General features: G+C 34.6%; 1 long non-coding RNA gene across 1 annotated transcript in view; it reads right to left on the reverse strand.

The window, feature by feature from the left end:
• The window catches only part of LOC108540025 (uncharacterized), a 152,883-nt gene extending 133,660 nt beyond the window's left edge, over positions 1 to 19,223 (reverse strand). Inside the window, exon 1 of the long non-coding RNA XR_001888557.1 lies at positions 19,106 to 19,223. This is a non-coding gene — a long non-coding RNA (uncharacterized LOC108540025). The remainder of the gene's footprint in view (positions 1 to 19,105) is intronic.

Genomic DNA, 19,223 nt, shown 5'->3' on the forward strand with positions numbered 1-19,223 from the left:
GGGAGGAAGGGAGGGGAAGGGGGAAGGGGAAGGGAGGGAGGAAGGAAGGAATCTGCAGGCAGGCAGGCAGGTGGGCAAGGATCTGCTTGAAAGCCTTGGAGAGTTAACAACAAAGTAATGATTTACAGGCCAGGATCTAGAAGAAATGGCAGCCCAAGAAGGTAACACAGACTTTGGAGGCACACCTCCCCTCCCCTTTCACAAAAGTAGATATTCAAATAGTTGACTAAAAAAAAAAGTAAAGGCAAGCCATCTTAGCAATTAAAAAACTATTAGAACAACAATAAAATACCACTAGACACCCACCAAAATAGCTAAAACTAAAAAGACTATTACTAGCAAGATCTGGAAATGATGTAAAACAATCACAACTTGTATTCACTGCTGGTGGGAGTATAAACTGTACAACTACTTTAAAATTAAACACATATATTTTGGTAGATTGCAGAAATGACTCCAAATCTTCACCTCTCACTATAAACATAACCTTTGAAGTATGACTTTGCAGCATGTTCCATCAACAATTAGAATCTACTTCCCTATTCCTTAAATCTGGCTTATTCTTTCAAATTCCTTTGGCCAACAGAATATGATGAAAATAACAGTGTGCCTGTTCTGTACTAGATCTCAAAAGGCCCATCCTATGTCCTTTGTGCTCTCTCTGAACGAAGTGAACAGCCCAGGGTAACCTGCTAAATGATAACAGACATAAAGTCCAGTCATCCCACTGATTAAAATCATCCCAAACTAGACTTGGCAAATTGCTAAAACATGAGCAAGTCAGCCTTCGATCAGCCAAGCCCAGCCAGCCAACTACCTTGCCCACCTACAGACTTGTAAACAATAATAAATGGTTATTGTTTTAAACCATTAAATTTTGAAATGGTATGTTATTAGCAATAGCTAACTGATGTTACCAAAGGTAAGGTCCTGCCATAATTTTAAAAAAATAAAATACGTAGTATTGGCTTTGGAATTAAACAGTGGCCTTCGGCTTGAAAAACAGTGAGCAATCTATTCAGAAAAATTAGAAATTCATTAAAAAATTGTTATCAGAGGCTAAAAAAATAGGAACTTGTGATATGTAGTAACAAAAAAATGGCAAAATTGTGTTCCCTATAAAACTCAGAGGATGAAATATTTACTTAATAAACATTTGGATTTGCCTGAGATCTCTAGGCAGAATATTGAAAATAAACTGATTGTTCCTAACTGTATACCATAAGGCAATATGGCAACAAAGAAACGAGCTAAACAGAAAACTCATCAGTTACAAGGAGAATTTAGAAAAAATAAAGGGGGGCAAGGACTGTGCAGGGTTGCAAAACACAACTGCTTCTCATCTCCAGTGTATAAGCTGGCAAAACAGTCTCCAAATACAATATAGTCTGGGACAGTAGATCAAAGCAGAAGAGTAACTGTAAAACCCTTTGTTAATGTCTCTAAAAGAATTATAAAGAACTTATTCCAACTTGAGGGGGTTATGGAATTAGATTAAAGAAGGCCTACAAAAAATCTTAAGAGTTGTATTGGCCAAAGTGATACCACTTAGACTAAAAGAGATGGAAAGTATTCGAAATTCAAAAGGCCTCCAGGCCCCCAACTTCCTATAGATGTGAAGTAGGATGAAAATGTTGCTTAAAGGGCATATTTTCCAGCTCAAATAACGGTGGTGTAAGAAGCTGGGCATTTTAATTCTCCAGCCCTAATCTGGAAAGACATCTTCAAGGAAATGAAGATACCAATGAATGAAACTGCACTGGAATAGATGCTTTTAGATTTGCTATCATATTTAATTTCCAGAACAACCTGGTGAGGTAGCTACTGTCCCAATTTTCAGATCAGAATTTGAGCCTCAATCAGGTAAGTAATCTGCTTGACAACCTCCAGCAACTTCCGAAGCGTCAGACAGTGTGATAACCAAGTTTGTGCTGTTTTTACTACATACCAGTGCCACCACTGGTCCTTCACCTTATTCTCTATTATTTGTCAAAAACATAATACGGAGTTATTTTGGAATTGGATAATAGGACAGCTTAACCCTTTATTTCGTACATAAATGCAGGAAGGTCAGGGAGGTGTTGGTCTTAGGGCACACAACTATTTAGTAACAAAATATAAGCACTCTCTACATTATTATTAACATGAAGAAAAAAGAAACCAAAAATAGTAATCCTCAGCTAGACCTTTTTAAATATAATAAACTTATACTTCTCAAAAATTGTAGGACCTCAATTTAAGATAATTGACTTCTATAATTTCTTCTTATACTAAAAAATGTGATATATTAAATTTAATGGTTTTAAATGAAGAAAAATTAATGGATAATTAATGCTACTAATATAAAGGTAAACCCCTATTGTCTAAAGCAGTGTAAGTAAAGCCTACAAGAGTAGAAACTGTGAGAGGCAGTCATACTTGAATCTAAATCTAATTAAAATAATTTGGCTGAAAGCAAAAGAATCACAATCAATGTATGTGGAGGGGAAAAAACAATCATGTCAGAATTCTTCAAATTAGGCGCTCATTAAAACAATATAGTCACATTCCTCCCTTTGTCAATTTAAAAATTAGCACCTATCATCTATACTATCCTCTTTTTCTCACCAGAATACACAGGATGTCTATTTATCTACAAAGTTTTTACAAACATATATCTAACAAATATAGAACATATATTTAAGAACCTTTTATCTCTCCTAACAGGCTCTGATGCTATAAATCAGTAGAAAACGGAAATAGGAGGCTTTCTTAATGAAAATAGTAGTGCTTTTAAATTCAAAGAAATGAGAGTGACTCTGAAGATCCTGATGGCATATGTAAGTAAAACGTAAAGACGACGCACAAACAACCCAAGTCACCCGTTAATAGAAACTTCCTAGTTATGTGAATTTAACTACGATTCACGTGTATTAATTCAATTATAAACTCTGCAACCAGAAACAGTATAACTAAATAATCCAGACAATTAAGTCCACACTTCCCCTGAAAAAGTGTAAGCTCTGGAGTGAGTGTAAGATGGAAAAGATGAATCTGCTGTTTACTCAGTCAATGCATGCCAAGGTCTTGTGCGTTTCCAGGATCTCATGTGTGCTAAAGATGACACCAATGTTAAAAGATACATACATGTATTCTGAGTGCTTAACTGAAGAAATAGCAACAGTTCCAACAAAACTGCTAAAGAAAAATAACATAGCTGCCACAGACTTATTTAGAAATGTTATACTGGGATTCAATGTGGTACCTTCCCAAGGCACTCCTTCTCCCTCTGAAGAACAGCCTTGTCTCTGAGATTATCACCTTTTGCACTAAAGTGAGACCCTAAATTCCATCCCTCCCTAAAATGAGATCCCACCGTATATTTAAAAAAAAGGGGGGGGCTATCACTCATTTTAAAATTATGTGCAAAAAGAAAAAGAAAAGTAAGTTCTGTGGTCAAGGCTGGCAGAGATGAGGATTAAGGAAAACTATGTGTGACGAATAAAGGTGGCCTTTATATATGGCTTTGGGCCAACTTGCCACATAAATCCCTTAATGTATAAGTGTTACCTAAACTATCTGAAAGAATTTGTATATCAGAGCTCCAAAGATTACCTGAAACTACTAGTAAACCAAACTTCTCCAAAAGGAGTATTGAAAATGAAAAGCACCCAGGTGAACAGCACTCTCAGAAAACAGGTCATGCTTGCCCTCTGTCAACTAACACAACTGATTGGTGGCCACATACTGCATTGCTCAGGAAATGTTTACACTTTTATGAAAGTCGCTGCTATTAACTTTTGAGATCACTAACAATAAACTACCCAGTATAAATTTCAAGTTATAAATCCAATATGAATAGTTATATAGATCTAATCAGCAATTAAACAATGGGAGAGAGAACTAGGTTAAAAATAAAAGTAAAAAAATAAAATTTCTTCTTCTTTCCATTTCTAAGTGAAATTATGCTTCCCAAACCTAACTCACATTCTGGCACTGACAGAAAATGATAATGTTTACACTCGACAAAGCAGTTAAGTAACAACGCAGCTCACGCAGCCCAAGGGCATATGAAGTCAATCAGTATCTCAGCTGACCTCCTGCCTACTTGTATTGCAGTTGAGTAGCTAAGCTCTAAAAAAATTCAGTATGGATTCTATTTTATGCCCCCAAATTCTCTGATTCTCTAGTACTATAAGTGCTCCATCACCCAGAAAGCCCCAACAACAAAAAAAAAAAAACAGGAACAATTCTCAACCCAACCCTTTATCAAGGTCATTCTCTCACTCTTCACATTTGGCAAATGGAAATAAATCATCTACCCTGAGGAGAGTTTCATGGGTATCAAAACAAAATGTTTAAGAGCAAGATAAAGATTATGAGAATAGGGTTTATTAGAGAAGCCATGGACCACACTTAAACAGGTGGCAAAGCAATCACTATGGAAGCAAAGTGGCTACTTTATTAAGCTGCAAATTATTTTCACCCCTCTGGGCCAATAAAAGAAGCAACTCACTGCTTATTAATTGCAAAGGACCAATGAGAAAAAAAACATAAAAGCCCACAGAACAATACCTGGCACATATTAATTGGTCAATAAATGCTTATCTATGATCATTATTGTTTTTGAATATGGTGGTATCAGGTATAGTGACTACTGTGTGCTCTGCAGCTATCAAGACTCTCGGCTTTGATCAGCCCAACCCACCCAGGCTGACTAGAATTCAAGGCAGCAGGCCCTTATCCACAGAAGAAACAATAACGTAGCTCAGCCACTTGCAAATTTTACATAATATTTTGAAGAAACCAGACATCCCTCAGCCTCCAAAGGGGAGCTCTGACCCACACTCACCTCTTGACAGAAAATGTCCTCATGAGAAATGCTTATACTTTTTCAGGAATTACTATTAATTAGATTCCATTTTAACTTGTATTTTTAAACTTATCTTGTATCTTAACCTATATAAGATCTGTCAGTCTCCAAAGATTATCGCTTTTAGGAAACATACAGCCAAAATATATAGAATTAGGTAGCACTATTTTATTCATAAAAGTCATTCATGTGTACTGTTGAAAAGATGCACAAATATGCTATTATGTGGTAGCCTCTGTCTTACTATTAAACAGTCACTACCATGTCAATCTAAAATACCTGAGTGGTTAGCTATTATGCAACTTCTGTATAGCTGGAAACAAAATACCCACTCACGAAGCTATCTACAAATTATTGTACTCATCTGTTTATAGCAAAAAATTTCACAAATTAGAATAGGTCAATGAAACTACTTAAGGTGTATGCTTATAATTTTCATATTTTCTTGTACTTTAGAATCAAATGAGGTCAACACATAATTACAATCAGTAAAAGGTGGCAAAATAACCAAATTAAAATGGGGATGAAAACTGGACCATCATTAACATGATGGAGAAAACTTCTGGTTTCTCATTTTAAAAAAGACCATGCTGTAACTAGCAGCATATTTTAAAAGATTATTTATTCTCTTAATCTAAAATTGAAAATTAAGTAATACCATTCACTTACTTCCTCTTTTAGCAAAAAATAATGATTATTTTATGCCTGTCTCAATGCAGTGTTTTGAGGCTATGTGTAGACTTCTGAGTCCTACAGCTGAAAGCTACTAAGTAAATACAAAGTATTAAAATTGAGAATGATGACATAGAAGCCAAATTTTTGGTCTACATTTACAGCTGGCACATTGCCATACTATCCCTGTGGATTTCTTCTTTCACAGCTCATACTCTCTGAAAGGTCATTGTGAAAAAAAATCCCACAGGGAGGGAGTTCAAGCAGCCTACAATAGAATATTAGTAATTAAGGAAGTGGTATTCTTCCTCTATATTCATTTAAGAATCATTTCTACTAAAGAGAAAAGGAACAGTGATTTGTTAAAAATGATGGCTACAGACAACTCAGTCTCAATTCTAATAGCCAGGTTAAAAAGCAGATTACTGTACTACTGCACAGGTTTTGTTTTGTTTTGTTTTCAAAGAGCAAATTCTTGTACAACCCACCAAGCCAGTATTCAGCTATTCTTCAAGATCATATATTCATCATAAAAATTATTTTCCAGAGCAACTCACGTTCCTGATAATAAACTACAGCACTGCAAATTCAAATTCAACTAACATTAACTTGAGTCACATCTCACTTAGGATGTGAGAGCCATAATGGGCATTTCACGAACATTATTTCATTTAACTCTATCAACCCTACAAGGCAAGTATTACCAACACATTTTCAAACTGGGGTATTTACCACAGAAAATTTCCCACAGTCTAAAAATTTAAATTCAGCTTTCTCACTTCAAGTCCAATGTTCTCTCCGTTATATCAGATTAAGTGCTCATCTAGCTGTGCCAATAATCAACTTACACATCATTTAACCTCACTGGGACTGAATTTTCTCATCAGTAAACTTAAAGGGTTGATTTATTTCTAAGAGGGATGTGTGTGTGTGCCTTTTTATAAAATTTACCATTTTAATCATTTTAAAGTGTACAATTTAGTAGCTTCCAATACAACAACAATGCTTTCTAATTCCAGAACACTTTTACCACACCAAGAAGAAACTCATACCCATTAAGGTCAACTCTCCATTCTTTCCTCCTCCCAGACCCTGCAACTACAAATCTGCTATTTCTATGGATTTGCCTAACTCGGATTTTTCATATAAATGGATTCATACAATAAGTGATCTTTTGTGTCTGGCTTCTGTTACACAGTATAACATTTTCAAGGTTCATCCACATTATAGCACATATCATCAACCCTTTTTACAGCTCAGTAATATTCCATTCTATATATATAACACAGTTTATCATGTACTGATAGACACTTGGGTTTGCTATGATCTGAATGCATTCCTTAAAATTTATACGTTGAAACAAAATCACAAACATAATAGTATTAAAAGGTAGGGCCTTTCAGAGGTGATACAGTTATGAGGGCAAAGCCCTCATGGAAGGGATTAAGGCACTTAAAAAAGCTTGAAGGAAAGGGTGTGCTCACTCCCTCTTGCTCTACTGCTATGTAAAGACACAGCAAGAAGGCCCTCACCAGACACTGGATGCCAGTTCCTACATCTTGAACTTTTCAGCCTCCAGTATTGTAAGAGATAAATTTCTGTTTCTTATAAATTACCTAATCTCAGGTATTTTGTTATAGCAGCACAAATGGACTGAGACAGGGTTATTGCTACCTTTTAGCTATGAATAGTGCTGCTATAGATATCTGTGTACATGTTCATGTTTGAGCCTTTGTTTTTAATTCTTTTGAGTATATACCTAGGAGTGGAATTGCAGGGTCTTAGGGTAATTCTATATTTAAATTTTGGAGGAACCACCAAACGTTTTCCACAGAAGCTGCTGTATTTTATGTTTCCACCAGCAACTATGAGTGTCCCAATTTCTCCACATCCTTTCCAACACTTATTTTCCTTATCAAAAAAAAAATACCCATTCTAGTGGGTATGAAATGATATATCGTTGTGGTTTTGATTTCCATTGCCATAACGACTAATAATGTTGAGCATCTTTTCATGTTTATTGGCCATTTGCAAATCTTCTTTGGAGAAATATCTATTCAAGTCCTTTGCCCATTTTAAAAATTAGATTGCTGGTCAGGCACAGTGGCTCACACCTCTAATCCTAGCACTTAGAGAGGCCTAGGTGGGAAGATAGCTTGAGCCCAGGAGTTCAAGACCAGCCTGGGCAACGAAGTGAGTTCCTGTCTCTCCCAAAAAAATTTTATTTATTTAGCCAGGCACGGTGACAGGTGCCTGTAGTCCCAGCCACCTGGGAATACTGAAGCAGGAGGGTCACTTGAGTCCAGAAGGCTGAGGCTGAAGTGAGGTATGACCATGCCACTGCACTCCAGACTGGGGGACAGGGCAACCCTATCTGAAAAAATATTAATAAATAAAATAAATAAAATTAGGGTTTCATGTTTTTTTGTTGTTATTGTGTTGTAAGAGTTCTTTATTCATTCTAAATACAAATCCCATAATATAATTTATGTAACTTTAAAATGTTTTCTCCCATTCTCCAGGTTGTCCTTTCAATTTCTTGACAATGTTCTTTGATACACAAAAGTTTTCCATTTTGATGAAGTCCAATTTATCTTTTCTCTTTGGTTGCTCATGCTTTTGGTATCATATTAAGAATCCATTGGCAGAAAAAAAAAAAGAATCCATTGACAAATCCACTTAAGATCCCTTTTGGTTAGAAAATTTCACAAGCCTTTGCTAATTCCATAAATAAAGTTGTACCTGGACAATTCTGGTCATTTTACTGTTGAGAACAACAAAGATGTTATGCTGGGATATTTATGGTACTGCTCTCACCAAGGAAGTAGCAGCACATTAAATATGGGTAAAATTACCCCTTTATAATGGATAGGGTAGAACTTCTTTATGTCTGAAAGAGACTACATATCTACTCTAATATAAAGAAGAAATCAAGAGGGGGAAAGAGAAAGAGAGGAGGAAAGGGAAGGAGCAAAATCTCATGGTTTAAAAACCCCATGAATTAATAAACACACACATCGGTTTAAAAGACATTCTAAACTCTATGTCTAAACATGTTAATCCCTGAAAAGGAAGTCTCCCAGCAATAAAATCTGATATTTTAGCAATAACTAGAATTCCAACAGAATTTACATGAACAGAATTTCTAAAATCTTCTTCCATCACTTTAGTCAACACGTTAGTATACAGTATTTTAAATATGGCTTTAAAGGCAAATGCACTGCTGAAGGACTATTCGAATAAATAAATCATATTTACCAAAAAAAGAAATAAGAAATGGAACATACAAACAACAGTATCCTATGTAGTCATTTAAAATGATGTTGCTGAGTAGACGCTCATTTACTGACAATAAAATATGTTGTTTACAATATAATGCTTTATGGGGAAAGACAACTAGTTTACAATGGACAGATTTGGAAAGATATATGCCAATTAAATATGTCACTCAAAGTGATTACCTCTAGGTAGGATTGTAGGTGAATTTTATTTTCTTACATTTTCTGATTTGTCCTCAGTGTAAATTACCTGTGTAATTTTTTAAAAGTACAAAAGAATTTTTAAAAAGATAAAATCAAGGTTCTTTAAACATGAAATTTATAAACAACAATTTCTTTCTACACATTCATTTACTATTACATTTCATCTTCACCCAGTATATGTAATTTGTGAAATACATGTTTTAGTTAACCAGCCACAACAATCGCAACATATAGTTTCACTGATGTCGTAATAGCGGTTATTGACTATAAGCAAAATTTATATAAATTCCAGATAGTCAACCAATTTTTAAAAGCTTAAAATATGATATTTTTAAAAATACTGTATAATTTGCTATTTCATTGATTATACTTAGGAATCAAACATTTATGAAACAAGCAAGTTAAAAGGGTTTGTAAAAATTAGATATTAATCCTGTTTCTCCTTTGTGCTGGCAGCAAACAGTAGGATAATTGGTGAGATAAAGGATAATACTGCTTCATCAACCCTATTTCTATCCCTTTGTTCATCGATGGCCCTAGTTATGGTATATTCCCACTGCCTTATGAATATCATTCTCCAGCACATGATAAAGTAATAAAATTGACTGTTCCTTGTGCACTAACCAAACGGCTGTCTTCAGCAGATCCTCAAATATATCATACAGATACAGTCCAAAAACACAGAACTGATGGTGCTAGGCTGATGCTAAATACCCAAAAGAGAAAACGCCCAAAGCAGACTCATAATCATTAGGCATCTTGGGATGGCCGCACTTCCAAGTAAGCCCTGTGATATAAGACTTGAGGATCTGATTAAATCCTTAAAGTATTTTGGCTTTTTAAAATACAGACATGGCATTTCTGAAAGATTGCAGCTTTGGATCATAAATATTAAGGACAGCTGAGAAACTTTGAAAACAAAATATTTTATATGAAAACCTAATAGAAGAACCTTCACTTTTCCCAATACCATCAAAACAGCCAAAAGTGCCCAATAATTTGTTCTGAGAAATATATAGTTACAATTATTCTTCCTCTTCATATAAGTTTAACTTCCTCTAAATAATTCTCATATAAAGGAAAGAAAAAATCTGAAAAGACTATAATCCGCACAATCCATTAAAGACATATTTAAGTAGTCACATAGTAACTAACATTGTAAACATGCTTAAAATCTTATTTAAACTATGCCAGGAAAAAAGAGTGTTTCTCAACCCCTTTTACTGCCAAAATAATTGGGACTGGATTCAATATCCAATAATGCAAATTACTTATAAGAAAACAATCTAGACATCTTTGTCTTGAAGTAAAATTTACAATAATACCCTCAAAATTATAATACCAGATTCAGAAAAGCAATTCAAAAAATCACCACTGATGTTCAAAAGCTAATATAATTCAAACAACATACAAAATTCTCACATTTTAATTCATTTCTGGATATAGTATCACTGACGTAGTGGGCTCATTATGAAATTAATACTCTACTATTTCCAGCAGATGCTGGGTATATTATCAACCAAGGAAGCAAGAGATCAAGGAGTAGCCACTGGACACACATTGTGAATTCCCAGGATACAGAATAAATCTTCATATAATTAGACCACTTCAGTTTCCAAGCTGATGCAGGGTAAAGGTTCAGAAAAGACTAGCTTTCAAGTTTTACATGTATCCACTTCTCTCTCTTAACAGATAAACTATACACCTGATCAAGCCATAGACATCTCAAGACTCAAATTAAAAGTCACTGAGTGATCCTGGAAAATAATGCATCTACATGAGGCTCCTCTATAAACCTCAAGGGAAGCCATATTACTGCATTTTCATACTGCTATTAAGAACTGCCCAAGAAAGGGTAATTTATAAAGGAAAGAGGTTTAATTGACTCACAGTTCAGCATGGCTGGGGAGGCCTCAAGAAACTTACAATCATAGCAGAAGGCAAAGGGCAAGCAAGACACCTTCTTCCCAAGTTGGCAGGAAGGAGCAGTGCCGAGGCAAGGGGTAAGAGCCCCTTATAAAACTATCACATCTCGCGAGAACTCACTCACTATCAGGAGAACAGCACGGGGGAACCACCCTCATGATTCAATTACCTCCACCTGGTCTCTCCCTTGACACACGGGGATTATGGGGATTGTGAGGATTGCAATTCAAGATGAGATCTGGGTGCGGACACAAAGCCTAATCCTATCAGAGACTATGGCTAGGTTCCAGCATATTTCTAGATAGTTTTTCCCTCTCATCACTTACCATCCTATCCCTGAACACACACACACAATACTCACCACCTGGCCCAATTTAGACTCCAGGGCCAGTTACTAAAATGTACTCTTTCGTAGACATAGGCACGCCCTTTGTCCTTTCCACCCTTTACTAAGAACACCTGGCAAAGATAAAAGCATGATTAAACCCAATTATCCACCTACTCCACATGTGCACCTGAGCAATTAAAACTAGATGAAGAAAAATACACAACCTGCCAACAGTCCTCATCTCAAATTCATGACCACAAATCACAATTGGGCAATCAGCTCTGTGTAGTAACAGTAAAATACCCTAAAATTACCTACTTTGTTCAACTGTCCAATATCCAAAATAACTATGTCACACTTTGTCCTCTGTTTTCAAACCTACTAGGACCACCCCATTCTCCCAATCTCATGACAGCAGCATTGAGAAAATAGAAGCAATCAGATCATTACAACTTTCTCTTTCCACCATCAAAACCACCTCCCTAACCCATCCTCTTTTCTCTCTATGAAGACAAAAGAAATGTTCCCACTCTGATTGAATCCAACCTTTCCATTTGTGCTCTGAATCTCACATTTCACTTTCTCAAGAAATGTATTAATATATCCTTCTCCATTCTGCATCATTTTCTCCCCCAGGGGATCTGTGGCATCTGCATACAAACCTCCTCTAATATCTCCAGTCACTGAATCCACATTCCCCTACATCAACTGTCCTATTTCCGAAGCAGTTACCTGTATCACTGCTTCCACTCTCACCTCATATTCTTTAGTCAGTTTATCCCAATCAGGTTTCTTTCTCCTCCTCTCAATTGTTATTGAAATCATAATTGTCTAGGTCATCAGAGAAGTCCATTTTACGAAATCCAACAGTCACATGTCTGTTCTTCTCTTTTCTGACCTCTCAAATAGCATTCAGTACTGCCCTCCATCTTGAAATATTTCCTTCTCCTGTCCCACAAAGTGATCACCAGTGTTCTCCATGTCACTAAATTCATTTTTTAACACTATGAAGTGATTATAAGCTCAGGCTATGGAGTCAGACAGACCTGGGTTCAAATTACGGCACCATCACTTTCTTTCTAGTATCCAATTTAGAGAAAGACACTTAACCACTGAGTCTGGGTTTCTTGACCTACTTAATAGGAAAATACTAGCACCTACTTCATGGCTGTCAGAATTCTTATCTTCTCTCTCTGCCCCTGCTTCCCTCCAACTTTACTTAGTCGCAACATGTGACATGATTCACCCCTAAGATGCTCTCTTCCTTTGGTATTTGGCTATTCCTTCCCAATCACTGTCATAAGCTGTTTCAATTCTACTTGTCATTTAAATGTTAGTTCTACTGTATCCTCTGAGTGATCTCTTCCATTCCCAAGACTGAAATTATAATCTCAATGATTTCCAAACCTCAATTTCTAGTTTACAATTTTCTCCCATGTCTCAGACTACAACCTGACAATCTCCACCTGGATATCTCAGGTACCTCCATATTTGAAATGCTCAAAAAATAAACCTCTGTCCTCTTTCAGGTGTTTTTTCCTCCATCTGAAAGCTTCTCTGCCTGTCACAGTTTCTAATTTCTTGCTATTGGTTTCCATGTTTCCTCCTTTGTACTCGTCATCAAACTTACATTTATTGGCTTAACATATGTATTTCCTGCTAGCCCATAAGCTCCATGACAGAAAATAAAACCTGCCTATATCACAAATACCTTGCCTAGTAACTCACATGTAGTAAATGTTTAAAAAATATTTCTTGATTCATCTTGAGCTGAATTCAAGATGTTTAAAAAGTCAGTGCATATTAACTTTATTGAATTTAGCATTAATTGATGGTGCCATAATTTGAACCCAGGTCTGTCTGACTCCATAGCCTGAGCTTATAATCACTTCATAGTGTTAAAAAATGAAGTTAGTGACATGGAGAACACTGGTGATCACTTTGTGGGACAAGAGAAGGAAATATTTCAAGATGGAGGGCAGTACTGAATGCTATTTGAGAGGTCAGAAAATAGAGGAAAAAATACATATACATATATACAAACAGACACAAACACATATACACACACATAGGAATATGAGTCAGCCTTGAAAAAGGATATAGTGCCATTTGCAACAAAATAGATGAATCTGGAGGACATTATGGTAAGTGAAATAAGCCAGACATAGAAAGAAAAATACTGCATGATCTCACTTACATGTGGAATTTTTACAAAATGCCTAGTAGAACAGTGATTATCAGAGACAAGGAAAGGGAGAAAATGGGAAGGAGGTCAAAGCATATGAACTTGCAGTTATGTAGGATAAATAAGTCTGGAGATCTGATGTACAGCATGAGGACTATAGCTAATAATATTGTATCGTAAACTGAAATTTTGCTAGGAAAATAGATTTTAGGTGCTTTTACCAAACACACAAAAAAATGTAATTATGGCAGGTGATGGATGGGTTAATTTTCTTAATAGTAGCAATCATTTTACTATGTATATTTATATCAAAACAGCATGTTGTATACCTTAAATATATACAACTTAAAAAGCCACTCAACAATGTTAAATATGTGAGAGAATGATTTTATTTATATTTGAATTATGTCCTATCAGTTGAATTATCTCATTTGCATGTATAATCAAGGGTGAGAAAGTATTCTTTAGTGTGATTTATTCTAATAAAGATATGATACGGGATACCTCAAGAAAAAAAAAAGGAAAAGGCAGACCAACTCACATAACGCTAAAAAATGTGAAGGTCCTTCCAAATCAGTTAATACTAACACCACCTTTAAGATGAAAATATGTAAATTTCTATAACAAGAATTCATGATTTGAATAGCATACATTATTTTTCTCTGAGAAATCTGTCCTAAATAGATCTGAGGGCATCTTTTCTTTTTAACTGATATAGCTTATTTGCTCACAAGACATCAACATCATTGATGTCATGTAGCCCTTACAATAATATTTGTTAATAAAAGGCAGCCTTTGTTGAACTGACATCATTTATAACTTTACTTACTACATGAGAGTAAATGGTGTTTCTAATGGACTAAAAATGTAAAATTGTTTCAACTTAGTCAAATAAAGGGGAAAGAGAAAAATTAAATCTAGACTCCATGTAACTATAATCCTATGAACAACTTTACATTTTAGAATAGCTTTCAACACCTTGAAACATATACACATATTACAAGATCAACTGCTAAGTTATTAAATTAACAAGATGATACAGCATCCTACTGATAAACTGGAACTCAAATAAAATTGCCTGGATTCAAACCCTAGGTTTACTGTTTACTATCTGTATAACATGGGAATATTATTTAACTTCTCTGTGCTTCTACATCTCCACTTATCAATAAAATAAGAATAATAAGAAATCATGCCTGGAAGAGATGTTTTAAACATAAAAAGAGGTGATAACATGTATAGCATAGAGTAAACACTTAAAAAAGAACTTTTGCCCATTTTTTCACACTTAATAGAATTTGTCACATATTTTGGAAATAAGAATGAAGAGCTCTAAGTCAGAAAACTAGTATTAAGAGTCCCAAATTCATTCAAAATCATAATTACTTTTACGTAAAGTACTTTCTGCAACCTGATTATAATCTAATTTAACATTAAGATAAATAAAAGTTCTGTCAGGGTGATTTTACCACAGTTATTGCAAAAGAAAAAAAAATGAAACACAAGGATCCTTCCTCAAAGATGTACAAATAAAATTTGGAATCCCTGTATTAACAAAACAGGTTTGTCTTTAACAGGAAATTTACTGGGGAAAAAAGTGTACAAAGACTAATAGCAAAATTAAAGTATTTTAAGATATTCAAAGTTAAAGTGTTGGTGTCAGACAATATTATCAACATTTGTTACAAATGACATTACTCTCTATAAATAAAGAAGTTTCAGCTGACTACAATGGGCCTAGAACTAGTTACATCATAACCTAATAGTGCCATTCAATTATCTTACGGACTATTTTATGCTTTTTTCTCATGAAGAAATTAATATAAGTGACATAATGTAACAAAAAAGTCAATAATGTAGAAAGCTTTTAATATATTTCATTCTGGCAAATGATCATATACAAATTTCAAAAGTCAAATCATGATGATTTCATTTATTTGTTCTATACATAAATGATTAATAAGCATTAATTTTGTTTATGGAAATAAATAAGGGAACTCTATTGTTCTATACAGATTAGAAATGTAAACACTTAGCATTTCCTTCAACTACTGACTTCACAAATTATTTTAAATGTTATTTCAAATAACACTGTGAATGCCAGGAAAAGGCTCGGTAAGCAAGCACTCTACTGCCCCCTAATGAAAAAACTTTAAGTCAGAAAAACTCAATTTGAGGTATCTGTGGAACAGGAAAATAATCTCACTTTCCTAAAACACAGTAGACAAACATTAAGACAATTAACCAAAAACAACTAGAATATATATCAAAATACTGCAGGAAAGCTACAATCACCCAGTTTTTGTGATAAAATTAGTAGCAAAACAGGAAAGCCTTGAGACAGAAGTGTTCTAAGAAAGGAGACTACAGTCAAACAGTGTTATCCAGTGTGATAGCAATTAAAACTTCACTGCAGGCTACATTTTTCATGTGTATGTTAGAAGGGAAAAAGAAGACAAGGAGCTCCTCATAAACCACACTCTTCAGTGAATTACAGTAAGTTTTCAGTTCAACAGCTCGAAAGTAAACACCACCAAAATACTCCCTCACAATTTACAGTGACACTAATCCTCCCAATAGTTTAATATATGTATATTTTCAGGATAACTACCCTGTAAAATACACATTTGTGAGAACTGTACTCAATGCTTCCTGTTTTAAACAAACACCAACTTCATAAGTATGATAGTTTTGTACTTTAAGATACTTTATATCCTAAACTAAGCAGTGATAACATTTAATCTCCCTTTTGGTAAAAGCTTTCCTTTCCTTTAATAAACTTGCTTTTTAAAACATGCTCTATACCCTCATTCCTTTTACTTAATATTCTAACCTGTGAAGAATTCTCATTTCATAACAAAGTAAATATTTGAGAGAAAAGTAGTTAGTGGTCCTTAATAACAGGAGTCACATAAAAATTAACACAAGGAACAAGATGAAGAGTACAAAGAACAGAATACAAAATCCTAAAATCAAGGAGAAGGTAAACAAAAGAAAGAGCAGTAATTCCAGCCAGCAGTACATTGAGGAGAACAGGTATAGTAGTTAACCGGTCCTTTATAGCTAGGGCACACCATATCACTTGGAGATGGTATGTTTCTGCCTAGGTGATGGTAGCTCTATACCTCATTATGTGTCTATTGTTTAGGAGATAAAAGACACCGGCACAAAATGTGTACAATACCATAAAAGAGAAAGGCAATACAAAGAAGTCACTTAAGTCTACATACAAGATGAAAGGGAAATATCTTTTACGTACGTGTGCTTCTGCTCTTCTTCCTCAGCATATTTGTTAATGAAAATGGTGCTCTAGCTCTGCTAGAGTTATAAGATTAATCAAGGTGCATATATACATTTATTCAAAATTTCAAAATACAAACACACAGAAAAACATAAATGTACTCAAGCTCATATTTCAAATGAGTTAGATTTCACATCTAGATATTCACATCTTCCTGAATAATCTGAATGTCTTATTAACATGGCTGTCTTACAAGAAGCATTATTCTTTTATTCCTACTGCCTAAAAAGATAACAGACACATAGGCATACTTTGAAGATGTAACAAAGAAGCTAGGAGGACTTGAGAATCCCAAAGACAAGCATTGCTGAACTCATGATGCTTAAAGCATATCCAATGTATGTGGTGAAAATAGTATACTTCCAACATATAAAATGCTTTTAGCTATGCAGACTTAACATTAGGTAGTCACGAAAAGTAAAACAGAGGAAGTATATAGCTACTTGGAATGTGCATGTATGCATTTTCACTCATGGAATAGTTCCAGTCTACACGAGTGAGTTCCAGATCATCATCCTATACCTAAAGGAATACCTTACTCAGTTCACAGAAGAAATAAAAGGGACTTTCCAGGCTCTTTTCCCCTCCCTAATTTCCAGTAAGGATATATATGAAAATATAATAAAAAAAGGGGGGGGGAGTGAATGCAAGGAACAAGGGAAGAGGTAATAATTTCATCAGGAAATAGTGAGAACTTTGAATTAAAACAAATGGATTGATTTCTTTATTTTAGCTAGAAACAAAACAGTTTTATTGATGATGATAGTAGCAGCCAGCATTTATTGAGCACATGCTGTACTACTGGGCACTGGACTAAACACTTTACATATTCTAGGTATTTAGTCTTCATAAACATTGTGTGGATAGATAGATACTAGTACCTATATTTTACAGATAAAGAAACTGAGAATCAAGGATTAAGTAATTTGCCAAAGGTTACACTACACTAAACTGCAGAGCACACAGTAGTCTCCCTGCCCATGGTGGGAGGATACATTCCAAAACTCCCAGTGGAGGCCTGAAACCATGGATAGTACTGAACCCAATATATACTGTTTTTTTCCCATATACACAAACCTAAGATAAAGTCTAATTTATAAATTAGGCACTGTAAGAGATTAACAACAGTCATAATAGAACAACCATAACAACATAGTGTAATAAAGTTATGTGGACGTAGTCTCTTTCTCTCATCTTACTGTACTGTACTCACCTATTTCAAACAGCAGTGGGTAACTGAAACTACGGAAAGTGAAACTGCAGATAAAGGGAAACCACTAGACATACTCTAACAGCTTGACTCTAACCACTAAGTTCATATTACTTTCCAGCGAAAATCTGTGAAATAAAATGATACTTTTGAAACACTGTAATAAACTAATACATTATACATAAGACTCAAGTCAACTGCACAGAATTTTATTGTCATATAACCTGGGCTAGGTACTTCTGAAAGAAGCCAGAAACGTGCATAATAGAATGAATAGTGAAAGTTTTAACAAAAAAGTAATAATATTCCCATTCTTCAATTCCTGTTATTAATAATAACATTTCTTCCATTATTCTATTATCGCATTCAGTCACTGTAATCTCCTTCCTCAGATATTCTCTAATACCTCATTTTCAATTCTATTTTGTCTGAAGATGAGATAGTCTTATCTACTTAGGAGGAAAAGTCACTCCCCTTTTCTATCTTAAAAGACAATTACAATATAAAATATGATAAAAGCTCTTGTCATATCTGAAAGACGTATTTCCCTATATGTTGCAGTAACAAAACTATTTCATGGCAATGCTTTGATCTTTAATAATCATGTTCAAGTTGTTCTGAAATTAATAATAAAGTAAAATCACCCTGTGGTATAAAAAAAAAATTCTATTTCTCAAAAGCTGGGATTTAAACACATGCAAGCATACTACACTACTACACACACAAAATACAATTCAGGTCTCCATCATATTTATTGTTCCAGGCACCAGCTGGACAACAAACAATATTCCCTCTACCACATATATTCAGCTTAAAACATGAAACACTCAGGAATATTCTCAAATACCTAAAACATTAAAATCATAATTTTATGTGGTCTTCACCATTTTTTTTTCACTGCAGAATTTAAAAGAAGACATTATGAAATGTTTTGCATGAAAGGTACTTTGCAAGATAAGCTATTTCTTGAGATAAATAACAGTGATATTTAAATCTGACATCAAAATCTATCAAAAAAGATCCACTTATTAATAATTGTTTAACTGAATTATGTTTAAAATTTAAATCCAGAGAGCAAAGACTGCTAAGAATAAAAGTTTAAGTCCCAACAAACAAAATACATCCTTTTAATGGGATACCATTTCTTACCTTTGAATCTTCATTGTTCACTCCGAGTTGTAACACAGCTTGAGGAGATTTTAGTTTTGCTTGAGCAGAGTGAGCCATCTGAAGGTTAAGTTGCCATCCAACCGTCTCTAGCTTTAAA

Source organism: Rhinopithecus bieti, unplaced genomic scaffold, assembly GCF_001698545.2.
Source record: "Rhinopithecus bieti isolate Rb0 unplaced genomic scaffold, ASM169854v2 scaffold_18504, whole genome shotgun sequence".
NCBI lineage: Eukaryota > Metazoa > Chordata > Mammalia > Primates > Cercopithecidae > Rhinopithecus > Rhinopithecus bieti.